The following is a 16,339-nucleotide window of genomic DNA, read 5'->3' on the forward strand; positions in this document are numbered from 1 at the left end:
GGGCCTGGCGGGGGGGCGGGGGCGGGTGTGTGTGTGTGTGTGTGTGTGTGTGAGAGAGAGAAGGGTTCCTCTGCTCTGAAAACACGAGCCACATTCTGTGAGGATGGGCATCTTCCTGTGGTTTTTGTCAGGGCATCCACAGGGCAGAAGAGATCAGAGTGGCCTGACCTATGTCCCCAGGGGGACAGGAAGCCAGAAAAGGACCCCTCTGTCTGCTCCTGCCTTTACACCTGTCCTGGTGTAGCCCAAGGCTGGTGCAGGCTGGAAAGGCTCCATCAAGCCCTCTTCAGATCACAAAATCCCGTCCCACATGTGGCCCCCTGGTACTGGGTGTACAGCAGGCATACATACCCTTATTCAGTGGAGGCATAAGGATCCTCAGAGACAGGCCCGAGTCTCAGGACAGATCTTTGCCAAGCTGATATTTGGATGCAGGCCCCTCACACACACACACACACTCTTAGGGCTAGTTTCTCAAAATAGGGACAAGTACATTGGGAAACCTAGTGCCCAATAACAGAGGCCCAGAGTCTGGGAGACTCCAGGAACCACCAACTTGGATATCTCACTGGGCCACATGGGCAGGTCAGGGGTGACTGGGAAGGTCCTGGCACCCCCACTCTGCTCTAAGAGGTGCCCAGGTCCTGCCTCCCTCTGTGGGGGGGGGCTTTGGTGATGGTGATACAGTGGCAACTTGGCCTGTGGAGGTTGTGAGGTCAGTGTGGCTGGAGCAGGCTTTCTTATCCAGTGTGCAGTGGGCTGCTATGAGTGACAGCTAGGCCCTCAGTCCATGCAAACTGCCTCTGCACCTCCCAGGCTGAGGGCAAGCTGCTATGAGTGGGAGGGTGCAGGCCAGGCCATGGAAACAGGGTCTGGGCTGGCCTGTGGCAGCTAGGCCTACCCGAGCAGGTGTGCCGAGACTCTTTCTCACAGCCCTTCTGGGCTTATCTCCTTATCTTGTCCCCATCAGACAAGATAAGGTGTGAAGCCCTCTCAGTCCCCATCAGGGGCCCTGGGCACACCCACCTCAACCCCTGCTCTTCCTTTGCCGTCCTCTGACCATTCCAGAGAAGGGCCTTTCTTAGTTAATTGTTTAGTTTTAACTTCTAGAATTTTAGTGTCAGGATACAGAGCCTGAAGAAGAGGTTGAGGAACTCCCCTTGGACTTCACATACAGCTTTTCTAATCGTAACAATACCTTTGGAAGGCAGAGATAACAGCCTCCTTTTCTAGAGGATGCTAAGGGCCCTGAAGATGAAATAACTTGCCCAAGCCCACACAGTGTGTTTGTGGCCAAGCTGGGATTTGAATTTCCTCTCTCTGGCTTCAAAGATTGGGCTCTTTCTACTGTGTGGTACTGTCCCATTTGTCAAGACTCCCACTACATTTACCTCTGGGCCAGCTAGGCTTCCTTTGCCTGGAGGGTGTTGAGAGGAAAAAGTAAGGGCAAATAATAACTGACTGAAGGGGATTCCAGCACCAGGAGAAATGCCATTTATTTGGGGGCCAGCTGGATATTGTGTCTGCTTGGGGCCTATTGTTAACATCTGGCCCAAGACTGCTCCTCTGGTCCTGGCCCCACCCAGTGCCCTCAGGCCTGACTGCCCCTCTCGCTATTTGGGAGGAAAATATTTGATAAACTTGTTCATCCAGAAGTTGTCCTCTCCCACTAGCATATATGGGAAGGAGCAGGACAATGCTACACCCTGAGGGATAATAATGCACCATTCAGGCCTGGGGAAAAAGCATATGGGGCCAGGCTGCCCCAGACGCCTCATCTTCCAGCCTGTGGGTTCAGGGCTTTAGGTCCTCTTTCTCCCAAGGGTCATCCCCAACTCTGCTCATGTTCTGTCCAGCCCAGCACAGAGGGGAGGCTTTAGGAGAGTAACTGAATTGAAACAGAGCTTCTGAAGCAATCAGAACTCTTGTCTGTTTTGTTCATCAAAATTTAATGAAGAGAGTATATTTCCTGGAATGTTCTATGACTCAGCCTTGGTTCCCCGGCTGCTGAGCATTCAAGCCACTACACACATGAGGTGCTTTGATGGAGGGGGGTGGTTACCTATCACCAACCCCTCTTCCCCCAGCTGCATCCATGCTGAGACCAGATAACAGGCTGCTTCCTCCACTGGGCTCCCCATGGTTCAGGGGAGACCTGCATGGGAAGGTGGCTCAGTTGGCCCGGAAGGCTGTGCCCTCAGCACTTGGCCCAAAAGGAAGCAGGATGTAATTCAGCAGTTACTGAATCCTAGAATATTTATCCCTCCATTAAACTCACAAGAGCAAAAAGTTGTGATTTCACAATTGCCTCATCTGTTCTGAGTCACACCTTTTTGCATGCTTTTCCAAAGTCCTGTACAGGGGACATCAACCAGAGACCTGTGAGTAATGCTCAGGTCAACTCAAAGTTGCCTTTTAGTCACACATATATATGACCTCCTGTATCAGGTCAGTCCTGGGTTTCCAAATATCCAGGAATCTGGGATAGTTGTAAACTCATATGCGCTTCCCTGGTGACTCAGTGGTAAAGAATCCACCTGCAGTGCAGTAGCTGCAGGAAACACAGGCTTGATCCCTGGGTCAGGAAGATCCCACTTGAGAGCATGGCAACCCACTCCAGTATTCTTGCCTGGAGAACCCCATGGACAGACGAGCCTGGCAGGCTATAGTCCATAACGTCACAAAGAGTTGGACACGACTGAAGTGACTGAGCACACACACACACACATAGACTTGTATTTTCCTTTTGATATATCCTTCTCTTCCAGGGTGAAGGGCTCTAGAGAGGTCTATAGGAGAAGAGTTGATCTTTGGATCAAGACTGGGGTTGGTCAACTGGTCAGACATAGATGCTGTGAGACCTCAGTGGGGTTCAGTTCAGTTCAGTTCAGTTCAGTCTCTCAGTCGTGTCCAACTCCTTTCGGCCCCATGAATCACAGCACGCCAGGCCTCCCTGTCCATCACCAACTCCCAGAGTTTACTCAAACTCATGCCCATCAAGTCGGTGATGCCATCCAGCCATCTCATCCTCTGTCGTCCCCTTCTCCTCCTGCCCCCATTCCCTCCCAGCATCAGGGTCTTTTCCAATGAGTCAACTCTTCGCATGAGGTGGCCAAAGTATTGGAGTTTCAGCTTCAGCATCAGTCCTTCCAATGAACACCCAGGGCTGATCTCCTTTAGGATGGACTGGTTGGATCTCCTTGCAGTCCAAGGGACTCTCAAGAGTCTTCTCCAACACCATAGTTCAAAAGCATCAATTCTTCGGCTCTCAGCTTTCTTCACAGTCCAACTCTCACATCCATACATGACCGCTGGAAAAACCATAGCCTTGACTAGACGGACCTTTGTTGGCAAGGTAATGTCTCTGCTTTTGAATATGCTATCTAGGTTGGTCATAACTTTCCTTCCAAGGAGTAAGCATCTTTTAATTTCATGGCTGCAGTCACCATCTGCAGTGATTTTGGAGCCCAGAAAAATAAAGTCTGACACTGTTTCCAAGGTTTCCCCATCTACGTCTCATGAAGTGATGGGACCAGATGTCATGATCTTCGTTTTCTGAATGTTGAGCTTTAAGCCAACTTTTTCACTCTCCACTTTCACTTTCATCAAGAGTCTTTTTAGTTCCTCTTCACTTTCTGCCATAAGGGTGGTGTCATCTGCATGTCTGAGGTTATTGATATTTCTCCTGGCAATCTTGATTCCAGCTTATGCTTCTTCCAACCCAGTGTTTCTCATGATGTACTCTGCATATAAGTTAAATAAGCAGGGTGACAATATACAGCCTTGACGTACTCCTTTTCCTATTTGGAACTAGTCTGTTGTTCCATGTCTAGTTCTAACTGTTGCTTCCTGACCTGCATATAGGTTTCTCAAGAGGCAGGTCAGGTGGTCTGGTATTTCCCATCTCTTTCAGAATTTTTCAGTGGGGTTAGAGACCCATAATTCTCCCTGAACCCAGCATCCTTGTCCATCTCCAAAGCTCATGTGAGCTCCAAAAGGGCCCAAATAAAAGGCTATGGGTGGCTTAGGGAATCCATTTGCCACCTAGCCTCAAGGATATGGTGCCTTTTGGAGATTTGGTAGAAGCAAACAGGGCTCACTCCCTACTGGGGATCCCAGGTTGGCCCTCAGTGTCCTTGCAACCAAAGCCAGGAGCCAGTCTGGAAAAGCACTGGAGGGACTGGTGCCAGGAGCCTCCACCCATAGCGTGGCCCGGCCACGTGCTGAGCCATTAGGATTTTTCCATCACTCCTGGGGGTCACACCTTCACTAGACAGGAGCCTCTCAAGGAAGGAGATAGTGATTAATGTTTTATGGTCGAGCTGCTGGGCACGATGCCTTGTTTTCTTTAGGATTAGAATACAATGAGGACGATGAGTGGAATTTGCTATGATCTGGGGGCCAGGGAGGGGCCAATTCTGGGGGCTGAGGACCCACAGGTGGTGATGTTTACTGTCCTTGGTGCCTCAAAAGGGGAAATTCTGGAAGTAGGAAAGGCGAATGAGGCTCTTGCCAACAGGGCCATCATTCCTGGCCCTCAAGAGACAGTTCCCACCAACACCTCAGGCCCTGGTGTGCAGAGAGGCCGCAGGGGAAGGGAGCCCAGAAATTGTAACAAGCGTGTCCTGCTTAGATGACTCTACTTCATTTTAATAAACCATATTCTCAGTATATAGATGTGTGCGTATGCTTCTGTTTTTTCCAGTGTATTGATGAGGAATGGGGTCAGGGCAGAACTGACCTTTGGCCATGTGGGTTAGTATGGCCTCACCAATTCTTTTTTTGTTTGTTTTCAAAAATATTTTTAAGTAACAAATTTTACTTAAATTGAATACTAAATGGCACCAAGTTGAGTACAAGTCAAACATATTACTAATATATATTAAACATGAACTTAGGTTTAATGAATTAGAAATATTCATTTCCTTTTAATTTCTTCCCTATTAAGTTTTTCATTTTTATTTTTTAATTGAAATATAGTTGATTTACACAATGTTGTGTTAGTTTCAGGTGTATAGCAAAGAGATGCAGTTTTTTTTTATATATATATATATATATATATATATATAGGGCTTCCCTGATGGATCAACAGTAAAGAATCCACCTACCAATGCAGGAGACGTGGGTTTGATCCTGGGTTGAGAAGATTCCTGGGAGAATGAAATGGTAACCCACTGCAGTATTGCCTGGAAAATCTCATGGACAGAGGAGCCTGGCAGGCAAAGAGTCGGACATGACTTAGTGATTAAACAACAGCAACATCATATATATGTATATATCCTTTTTCAGAATCTTTTCCCTTATAGATTATCAAAAATACTGAATATAGTTCTCTGTAGGTCCTTGTTGGTTATCTATTATATATATATAGTTGCATGTATGTGTTAATATTAAAAAAAACCTTCATATGTTTTGAGTTCTGCAAGTACCTCCCCCTACCCCTCACCCATAGCTGTCTGGTCTCGGGCTACCCTGGTGCTTCTCTAGTCTCTAGCCTTCCCTAGACCTCTTCGCAGTTCAGCACTTAAAGGGTTACAGTGTCATCAGCAGGATGAAAGACCTCCAAGATCTTGTCCAGCTCAACAGTTGTGGGATGCTTTTGGTAGATAAGTGCCCTTGCCACACGAGACATGTATTTTGCACATCACCTCTAGGTGGGAAAGAGTGCATTTTCTCTCTCTTTCTCTTTAAAGTGAAGTCACTCAGTCGTGCCCGACTCTTTGCGACCCCATAGACTGTAGCCTACCAGGCTCCTCTGTCCATGGGATTTTCCAGGCAATAGTACTGGAGTGGATTGTCATTTCCTTCCCCAGGGGATCTTCCCAACCCAGGGCTTGAACCCGGGTCTCCCGCATTGCAGACAGACACTTTACTGTCTGAGCCATATTTTTTTTTAGAGGTGTCTATCCAGTAAGGTCCAAATTAGAAACCGTGTGTGGTGGAGGAGAACTCATTCCTACAGTACTGTATTTGGATCATCCTCTGATCTGTCCTGAGAACCTGCCAGTGATTCTCATGGAAGAGTCACGGGACAGCTTTGTGTAGGTACACAGACCCAGTGCTCTGCTAGCTCTTGCAGCCTCATCCAGGACCAATCCCTGGCCAAAGGCTAAAGAAACCTCCTCTGCTCATGGTCATGTATCTTAAAAGATGTCCAACACCAGGTGCTATGCTCAATTTACATGAAACCTGCCTGCCCTCCATGGAGAATATGAGCCTGGGAGGGCTGGCCTGGCTGTGCTCAGGAAGGGGCAGCTGGTATACATTTTCAACAAGTACTGCTTGAGCCAATGGAACTACAATTTGGAGGGACAAAAGTATTGTTTTGGGGGAGAAAAATGAAAGAGAGGGAGGGAAAGAGCGGGGAGGGGGTAGAGATTTAGTGAATTCAACCAATGAGATCAGTCCAAAAGAAGAAATCCCAAAGAATTAATAAACATGAAAAAATTCTCAAGGGTGGGAGCTCACCATTGACAGAACTCTCGAACATTCTGAAAAGTGGTTAACATATCCTCGACCCCTTACTTAATGTGGGTTTTATTTTTTATTTTTAAAAAAAACTTAGCTTATATTTTTCAGACTTCCCTGGTGGCTTAGACAGTAAAGAATCTGCCTACAATGCAGGAGACCTGGGTTTGATCCCTGGGTCGGGAAGATCCCCTAGAGAACGGAATGGCTACCCACTCCCGTACTCTTGCCTGGAGAATTTCATAGACAGAGGAGCCTGGTGGGCTACAGTCCATGGGGCCACAAACAGTCGGACATGACTGAGTGATTTTCACTCACTTATATTTTCCAGAATGCAATTTAGATAACCTATGCCTCTAAGGAACTAAAAAAAAAAACCAACCAAACAACCTAAACCCATAAAACCAATAAAGTTAGTCATAATCACGTAGACATTGACAGCTGTGGGCTATGCCCAGGTCATGCTAGGTGTCAATATACTTTGGTGGCTGTGGGTGTGGTGAAGAGTGATGGCCATAAAGCAGGAATCAGTGATGCCCGAGGTGACAGTGGAACCTCCTATAGCATCTGCTTGCCACTGAATTGATGTGAACATCTCACACATTTGGGGTGATTTGTCTGAATTCCAAGGAGACTTTAAATCGCCGAGCTTGAGTTTTTGAACACAATGAAGGCACATTACCCAGACCACAGAGCAGACTGGCATGTGCTGAGTTCCAGGTAGTCCGTGTGGTACTGCCTTCTGGGAAAAGCAAGCTCCTGGGAGCCTGGTAGAGACCAGACTCCTTCCTTGCCTCGCCAAGTCAGATCTTCTTGCTTGGGCACATTACACATAACGTGGTGGTGTTTTTACCTTTTTGGCCAGTGAGAAATGCATAATAAATTATACATTTGATAAAAATGCTGGCAACCTCTATTTTCACATACCACGCTTCCTCAGCTGACATTCCTGTGAATCAGCACTGGGAGGTGAGTTCCATGCTCAACAAGGATGGAGCTAGTTTTGTGTCTTAGGTCAAATCATTGACCTAGGCCGGTTTGGGAGGCAACCTCTCCCACAGTCCAGGGGCACATGGCCCCTCGCTGTCTATAGCCTCTGGCAGGTGTGAGCCGACAAGCATACACCTGCAATTTTGAAAGAAGTATTTGTGAGCTCCGGTTCTAGCACACTGTGTGTTCACCCATATTTCCAGGTCTTAGCAGCAAAGACAGGGACACGGGCATTTACCAGTCCCCTGTACACTCAGATCTCTCTGTCCCCTGCCTGTTTGCCTCTCTCTCTCTCCCCACTGCCTCGCTGCTCTGTATCTGCTCCACACCCTGCAAGAGGATTCCTGGGCTCTGTGGAGAGGATGACTCTGTTAAACTGTTCGTGAAGTTCCAGGATTAGCTGATGTGTCCGGGTTGTGACTGATGAGCCGGCAGCACCTTCCATCCGAGACGAACTCCAAGAATTTCCACTGCTGGCACTGCTGACCTCCCGCTCTGGGAGGAGCCGCTGCATCTGCCTCCAGGAATGTGGGGCCTCGAGACACCAAGCCTAGGAATGTTTCCATTGGGCCCAAATCTTCAGTTCCAGAAAATTCTGAGGGCTCCCAGCTCCCTGCTCACTTTTCTTTCCCTCTTTCTTCCCGTGAAGCTGCCTCAAGCTGGAGGGAAAATTCTGGAGAATTAGCTTTGAGACAAAGCTTGGCAGCCATGGGATTTTACTGACAGGTGCCATTCCTGTGGCCAGACCTGGCCTGAGTGAATGGTGTGGGCGGTTCTCCTGTCCTCTGTGGTTGCCTCAGCTCTTGACCGGTTTTCCCAGGGGCTGAGGTAATTTTGAAAAGCACATCGCCCTCTGGGAAACTCATTGTAGTAGAGATTCTGACAAGTCCTGCAATAAAGAACTTGTTGAAGCCAGTGTTCACCAAACTTATTTTTGTCCATAGAACTCTCTTTTGAAAGCAATTTGATGACTGTTTTGGACAACTGATCTTCCACAGAGCACATATTGTCACTGTAGCCTGGGCGTCGTCTCTGAGGGCTCCTCAGCTTTCAGATTCCCCTATTTAAAACCTCAGGGCTGGGGGTGTGCTTATTCTATGAGAACCTCTCCTGAGGGCAGGTGCAAGGGGACAGGGTGAAAGAGAGACAAGTGTTGAGTTCAGGGTGAGGGTACTGGGGCCCCTGGGGAAGGGGGAAGCAGGTAAGTGTGTGTGTGTGCACGAGAGAGACTGAGAAGGAGGGGGTAGGGGAGAGACTCGGAAAGAGAGAAAAATAACCAGTTATCAGAAGACACAGATTACAAAGGTTGAGAGACACACAGAGAGAGAGAGAGAGAGAGAGAGAGAGAGGGAGAGGCTAGGGGTTGGGGGTGGGCTGCTTACAGTCTGCCTGAAGGATGGGGAGGACCTTCCTCAGGGCCCGTCACTGATTAATCCCCATCCGGCCTGTCCAGGGGGGCTTGTACTGTGGCCAGTAGCAGGCGCCTGATGTACACAGTGAAGGCTTCCTGGAAAAGAGCCTTCATGAATCATTGACTGGCCTTCATTGTGCTGGAACCAGAGGAGTCTCGTGTCCATGCCAGTCTCCCCAGGCTGTGGGCAAAGGTGGTGTGGGCTGGTGGTAAGTCCGAGCTGAACCCCATCTCATACAGAGCCTTGGAAACAGGCTGACCCAGGGCCACCAGGACGTGCTGGGCACACCGGGGCTCCCTTGCCACCAGAGCAGTGGACGTGGGCTAGGAGTCCGGGCCCAGGGTTCTGGGCTTGCCTCTGACACCCACTTCCCATGAAAGCTTGGCTTTGTTCCTTCTCTCTGGGCCTTGATTTCCCCAACTGTACAAGGAGGATTGAATTTGAGAGTTCAGGAAACCCCTCTTGGATCTAGGATTTTCTCAAAGGCTTTTCCAAATCACATGCCGGAAGGCCTCTCCCCAAGTGTGGGCCTGGGAGGGGTCTTTGTATTCAGACCCCAGCTCAGCTAAGACCCTCTGGGCTCTGCACTTGCTATGGGGGATGGGCAGAGGGATGGAGGCCTTGGTTCCATCCTGGAAGCTCCAGGATGCTTTGGGAGACCCGATTATCCCACACGGCCAGGACAGGGTCCGTCCAGCTCTAGAAGGTGCAGGACTGCACTATGCTCCTTCTTCCCAGTTGCCTGAGCCTCTCCTGGGCTGGGGCACCTGGGCACCCCTCCCCCAAATCAGTTTGGCAACAGCATGGAGGTGAGGGGAAGGTGGGTCATGGTGGGCTTTCACAGAGGCTGGCCACGGGCACCATCGTGCCCACCCCTCTCGGCCGTGATGCAGGTGCTGGAGACCCAGACCCAACCCCCTGCCGAGGGAGGGGGGGCTGTGCAGCACCCACAGACCTGGCCTTTATTCCGCACATGCTGGGGCTTCTGAGGGTGGAAGCACCACCCTGCACCTCAGCCCAGCTCTTGAGGAAGCCAGATAGGTCCCTGCCCAGGGCTGAGCAAGGGGACTATTTCTCAGCCCCAATCTCATGCTCACGTGGTCCTACCCCCTCCCCCTGATGGCTGCTAATCCCTTGTGGGCTCTACAAGGCAGGTTCTGGGGTGTAATAGATTGAGGAAGGAGTCGAGAAGGGGGTGGGTAGGGTTCCTTAGCAGGTCAGGCTGGAAGTAGAAGCTGCCTGTTCTCTTGGGTGTCCTGGGACAGCCGTGTCTGCATGTGGGGACCATGGAGACTGTGGGAGCAAGCTGTGATGATGCGATGTGTGATAATGCTAGGAAGCTGAGAAGAGTCGGGGATGACAGATAGTTGACCAAATCCCCCATATCTACACTCCTGCCCTCATTAAAGAGCTGGAAAAACTGAAGCCAGAGACAAAGGCTTTTCCCTCACTCACCTGGGGGCTCCGTCCTCACTTGGACTGGAGCTCTTTCTGCTGCCTGAGCCTTCCTTAGCTCTCATCTCTGGCTGCTTTTCACTGAGGTCATTTCTTGTCTCTGCCTTGCCCTGTCCCCGTGGGGCAGCCCCGATCCATTTCTGGGAAGGCCTTTACAGCCTCCAGAATCGCTCCGAACACAATGGGTACCTGGGCATGGTTGTCAGACTCACCTGGCTCCCTGCTCTCAGCTCGCTCAGCCTGCCCACCTGTGCACCTCCACTGGTCACGGAGAGAGGGAAATGTTTATCGAACCAAAGAGAATAGAGGAAAGGGGTGTCCAGGGGTGTCCGGGGCTGCAGGCCTTGCAGGTTGGACCTAACAAGGAGGCTGGAGGTGCTATTTCTCTAGGCACTTAGTGAAGGGACCACAGGATAGGCAGGGAAGCTGCGGAGGAGGCTGGCTGGGGCTCTCGGAGCCTGTTCCTTTGGTTCCAGGAGCTTTGTGCCTGGGAATTTCAGGATGATCTGGGCTTTGGAGATGGAGGATCAGAAGGGAGGCTAGAGCCCTCAGAGTGGTCCATGAAGGGGCAAAGGGGAATCTCATCTACAATGTCCTGCTGTGTGTTTGGAGAAGGCAATGGCACCCCACTCCAGTACTCTTGCCTGGAAAATCCCATGGATGGAGGAGCCTGGTGGGCTGCGGTCCATGGGGTCGCTAAGAGTCAGACACGACTGAGCGACTTCACTTTCACTGTTCACTTTCATGCATTGGAGGAGGAAATGGCAACCCACTCCAGTGTTCTTGCCTGGAGAATCCCAGGGACGGGGGAGCCTGGTGGGCTGCCGTCTGTGGGGTCGAACAGAGTCGGACATGACTGAAGCGACTCAGCAGCAGTGTGTTTGCTCTGTGCAAGATTTCTCATCCATATTGCTTTGCTTGATACTCATAAATGAGCTGAGATTTAGGGATTCACTCTTTCATTTAATGGAGAAATGTTTCTGGAGATACTATTACTTGTCAAGCACTGTTCTGCGTATCAAGTATTGAACAAAGCAGACATGCTTATATTTTAAAAATGAAGAAACTATAAGTCAGAGAGGTTAGGCAACCAGTTCAAAGTTGCACAGCCAGCAAGGGCAGAGCCAGGATTCAGAGCCATGGTCGGGGCCCAAGTTCTTTCCATTTCTCTGTACTGGTAGGAAGCACGGAGTAGAAAGGCAGTGCAGTGAGGAGGGGAGAACCTCAAACTGCCTTGCTGTGTGAGTGAAGACGGGTCACTTCCCCTCCGCTCCCAACTTTGAGGGACCTGACCAAGCCATCTGGAATTGCTCCTGGGAGGCAACAACAGAAATTAACATTTTAAATGGGGACAACTACCAGTTTTTGAGCAAGTTCTATGCATCAGGTCCTGCAACCTTCATGGGAGTCCCTGTAGGTTCCTGAGCAGGGGGAGGGGCACAATTGAACATCCCTGAACACAGCTTGCCCCGGGCCCCTCCCAGTGCTCCAGGACCTCTGGTCCTCAGAGGACGCAGTTAAGGCTTTGGACAAACAGAAGTTACGGGCAGGGACACGGGGACATATGGTTTATAAATAAAGGGGTTGAGTGGGGCCAGGCTGGTTGCTTTGGAGAGAGTGAGGACCACACTGCAGGGAGAAGCCAAGAGAAGGCGTCAGAGGGAAGCCAGACCTTCCTTCACTCACTGCCCCTCCCAACCCAGGGTAGGCAGCTCTGGTCCAGCCCTCAGGTCCTTGAAGTGGGGACCAAGGAGGTTTCCTCCCCTAATCTTCTTGGCTCGGCGTGTCAACCTTGACTGCACCAGTTGCCCTGCTTGCACGTGAAAGCTGGGTGCCCAGAGAAGATGAGTGTGGGCTGTTGGGTAGGCAGAGAGGAGGTGGGAAGGGAGGTGGAAAGATGGGGAGGGAGGGGAGGATTTTACCAGGGGAAGGGAAGAACAGGTGGGGACATCGATATCTCACGTGGAACATATCTCTCCTTGTACATTTTAACTTTTAAAAGTTACATTAAAAATAAGATACTTATAAATAATATATGTAGCTTGGTAGAGGGTTTTAGGTCACAGGCTCTGGAATCAGACTGCCTGGATTAGAATCCAGGATCTCATATCAGTTATACGATCTCCAGCAAATCACTGGTGCCTCTGTTTCTTCATCTGTAAAATAGGCACCCACCTCACAGAGCTGTTGTGAGGATATAATGAGCTCATGGATATAATGAGTTTATTAAAGGGTCTGGCACATGGTAAATTTGATATGTGAAAGTCGCTCTGTTGTGTCCAACAGTTAGTGATCCCATGGACTATAGCCTTCCAGGCTCCTCTGTCCTTGGAATTCTTCAGGCAAGAATACTGGAGTGAGTAGCCTTTCCCTTCGCCAGGGGATCTTCCCAACCCTGGGATCGATCTCAGGTCTCCTGCATTGTGGGTGGATTCTTTACTGTCTGAGCCATTAGGGAAGGCCAAATTGATAAAAATAGTCATTATTGTAGAGGTAAAATATAAAGTTTAATAATATAATACATATAAAGAACATAATGTAATAAAGTTTAATCATAATAAACACCCATGGCCCATCAATCATCTCCCCAGTTAGAACATTTCCAGTAATTCACACCTAGTTATGTGTCCGCTACTCTCTGAAGACCCCTTGGAGGTATATACTATCTTGAATTTCGTGTTTATCATTCCTTTTCTTAAAAAAAGGGTTTTATTATACTTGCAAGCCTAAGTGTCTAATCGATCTATTGCTTACTACTCTTCTTTTTGAGCTTTATGGAGATGGTGGCACACTGTAGATTGGAGAAGGAAATGGCAACCCACTCCAGCCTTCTTGCCTGGAGAATCCCAGGGACGGAGAAGCCTGGTGGGCTGCCATCTCTGGGGTCGCACAGAGTCGGACACGACTGAAGCGACTTAGCAGCAGCAGCAGCGCACTGTAGATAGCTTTCCAGGATGCTCCCTCCATCTTTTGTTTCTGAGATCCATCCATATTGTCACCTGCAGCAGGAATTCACTTATTGGGAAGAACCTGCCACCCCTGGTCTCTCCGGCCACTCCTGCCCTCTCCTGACCACTGGCCATGGAGAGCCTTATGCAACACAAAGCCCACCATCAGTGGGGCTTCAGGCCTGGACCCCCACCCTGCAGCTCTCCACTGGCTTTCAGCCCCCAGCCCTGGCATCCCAGTACGATCTCTGGATACAGGGCCACATTTCAGGGGCACTGCCCCTTGTCCTGTGGTTCGGGGGGGAGTGGCTGGCCGCATGGCACTCTAGCTCTTCTTTTGACCAGCTGTGTGACCCTGGGTAGCTCTCCTGCCCTCTCTGGGCCATGATCTCCCTACTGTGAGGAGAGTGAGTGAAGGGGTCCATCCCTCCTCGGCCATGGAGTCCTTTGTCTTCTGCAGGGGATACCTTGCCCCATCCAGAAAGTCTGGTGTGCGGGTGCAGGGAAGGACGGCGTGGGGGTGCACTTCATTTTCGCCTCTCAGTGGCTGGTGGGCGCCTTTCCTTGGTGATGATCCCGGAGCTCTAGGGACTCTGCTCCCAGCGCCTTTGTTGTTGATGAGTCACTAAGTTGTGCCTGACTCTTTTGCAACCCCGTGGACTGTAACCCACCAGGCTCCCTTGTCCATGGGATGGATTTCCCCAGCAAGAGGACTGGAGTGGGCTGCTCTTCTCTTCTCCAGGGGATCTTCCAGCACCTTTAGTTAGTGGGTAATAGCCTCTTCAACACCAAAATAAGCATGTGAAACGTTGAGTCCGAATCTTTCCGTGAATGACAGCACGCAGCTTGGGCCCCAGACAGCTCCTGGGGCTGGGAACCTGGAGACCTGGATCCCAGTCCCAACTCAGAGAACACTTTCCCAGGTGACCTCGGGTACCTCGGTTTCTCCTTCTGCAAAATAGGGACAATTATCCACACTGGGCATGTGCCAGGGACGGTTGGGCCTGTACCTCCCACATGTAGCGCCTCTCGTCAGGCCTGGCTGGAGAAAGCCTGCTCTGGGAGGAGGGCAAAGTCTGCGGGAAGTTTAAAGTTTATCAAGAAATGAGTTATCCATACACAAATCAAAGCGCGCACCTTCTTCAGTTAGAGAACAAAGTGTCGCATTGTCTAGGTGCTGCCTGGCTGAGGGCCGGTGCGCCTCCCCCACCCTGCCACTCCCCTTGTCCCACCCTGCCCCACCCCCATTTAGCAGGTGCTCCTGCGGGGCCGTAATTTCTGCTCAGGGAAAAATCACGTTGGGACTCTGAGATTGACCTGAAAACCTGAGAAGAGAAACGGATTTGCCTTCAGAGCCCAGAGGCTCTGGTCCTCCTCCTGATCCTGATCCTGGATGGAGACTGAGCCCTGACCCAGCCCCAGCCTGAGCCCTAACCTTGACCCCAGTCTGAGCTCAGAACCTGATCCAACTCTGACCCCAAAGGGATCACAGACTGAACTATGACTCCGGACAGAGACTGAGCCCTGACCCCAGCTTCATGCAAAGCTGGGTCATAGGCACATGTGAGTGGTCATGGCTTCAGGCAGCCGGAGCTCTAGAGCCTCAGCTAAGTGATTCCCTCTCAGAGGGCCAAGGATGGGGCTTCTCTCCATAGGGATCCACGCTGAGGCCCCAGGACTCCAGCTCCTGTGCTAGCCTGTTCCTGCCCCTGAAGGAAGGACAGAGTCATGGAACAGGAAGAGGTGCTAAAACTCAGCCAGGGACAGGGCTCGCTCCAGCCTTGCTCTGGCCAAGTACCCTCTGTCTGCAGCCCACTCGAGGAAAGCAGATCAGGGCCAAATATCCAGAAAGAGCTGCATCCTGAGGCCTGTCCATCAGCTATAAGACCCCAGCCCCAGCTATGCACATGCCTGGAGCCATTTTGAGGCAAGGGCTACTTTCTAGCCTGGCCCCTCCCACTGACATCAGGAAAAGGCAGCAGTTACTCAGCATCACCACCAGGGGGCAACAGACATAGGTGGGACTGAAAAGCCTGTGCGGCCAAGTGCCTTGGGGCTTTTGCTGTGGGTTGGAGGGATTCTCAGGGAGAAACCTGATAGTCCATTAAAAAAAACCCCACCTGCTTGTAGCGAGGACAGACTCTACCCTGACATCTACAATACCCACTGGTGACAAGGAAAACTAAACACTAGCTATTGTGATCTTAATTTTAATTTTACAAGTAGTACACAAATACATTTTCTTAAACATTGGAATACTGGAGCAAAAGCAACTATTCCATTCCCTACAGTCTATACCTTGCCCCTTTCCTTTTTCTCCATTTTTACAATTTTGGTGTGTGAGCTTCCAGACATTAAAAAATGTGTATGTATATGTATATCTATATATGTTTATGTGCTTAATCGCTCAGTTGTGTCTGACTCTTTGCGAATCTGTAGATTGTAGCCTGCCAGGTTCCTCTGTCCATGGGGATTCTCCAGGCAAGAATAGTGGAGTGGGTTGCCATGGCCTCCTCTAGGGGATCTTCCTAACCCAGGGATGGAACCCAGGTATCCCACATTGCAGGAGGATTCTTTACCATATGAGCCGTCAGGGAAGCCCCAAAGGGAATTCCCCTAACATGATAAAGGCCATATATGAAACCCACAGTGAATATCATACTCAATAATGAAAGACTGAAAGTTTTTCCTTAAGAGGAGGAACAAGACAGGATGTCTGCTTTTGCCACTTCTAGTCAGTGTGAACTAGAAGTTCCAGCCAGAATAATTAGGCCAGAAAGAAATAAAGGGCACCTAAATTGGAAAGGAAAAAATAAAATTACCTCTGTTCACAGATGACACAATTAGGTGCCCTTTATTTCTTTTTCTGGCCTAATTATTCTGGCTAGAACTTCTGGTATTACGCATCTACTTCTGCTTTATTGACTACACCAAAGCCTTTGACTGTGTGGACCACAACAAACTGTGGAAAATTCTTAAAGAGATGGGAATACCAGACCACCTGATCTGCCTCCTGAGAAATCTGTATGCAGGTCAGGAAGCAACAGTTAGAACTGGACTGGTTCC

The sequence above is a fragment of the Bos mutus genome, chromosome 4 (genome assembly GCF_027580195.1).
Source record: "Bos mutus isolate GX-2022 chromosome 4, NWIPB_WYAK_1.1, whole genome shotgun sequence".
Lineage (NCBI taxonomy): Eukaryota > Metazoa > Chordata > Mammalia > Artiodactyla > Bovidae > Bos > Bos mutus.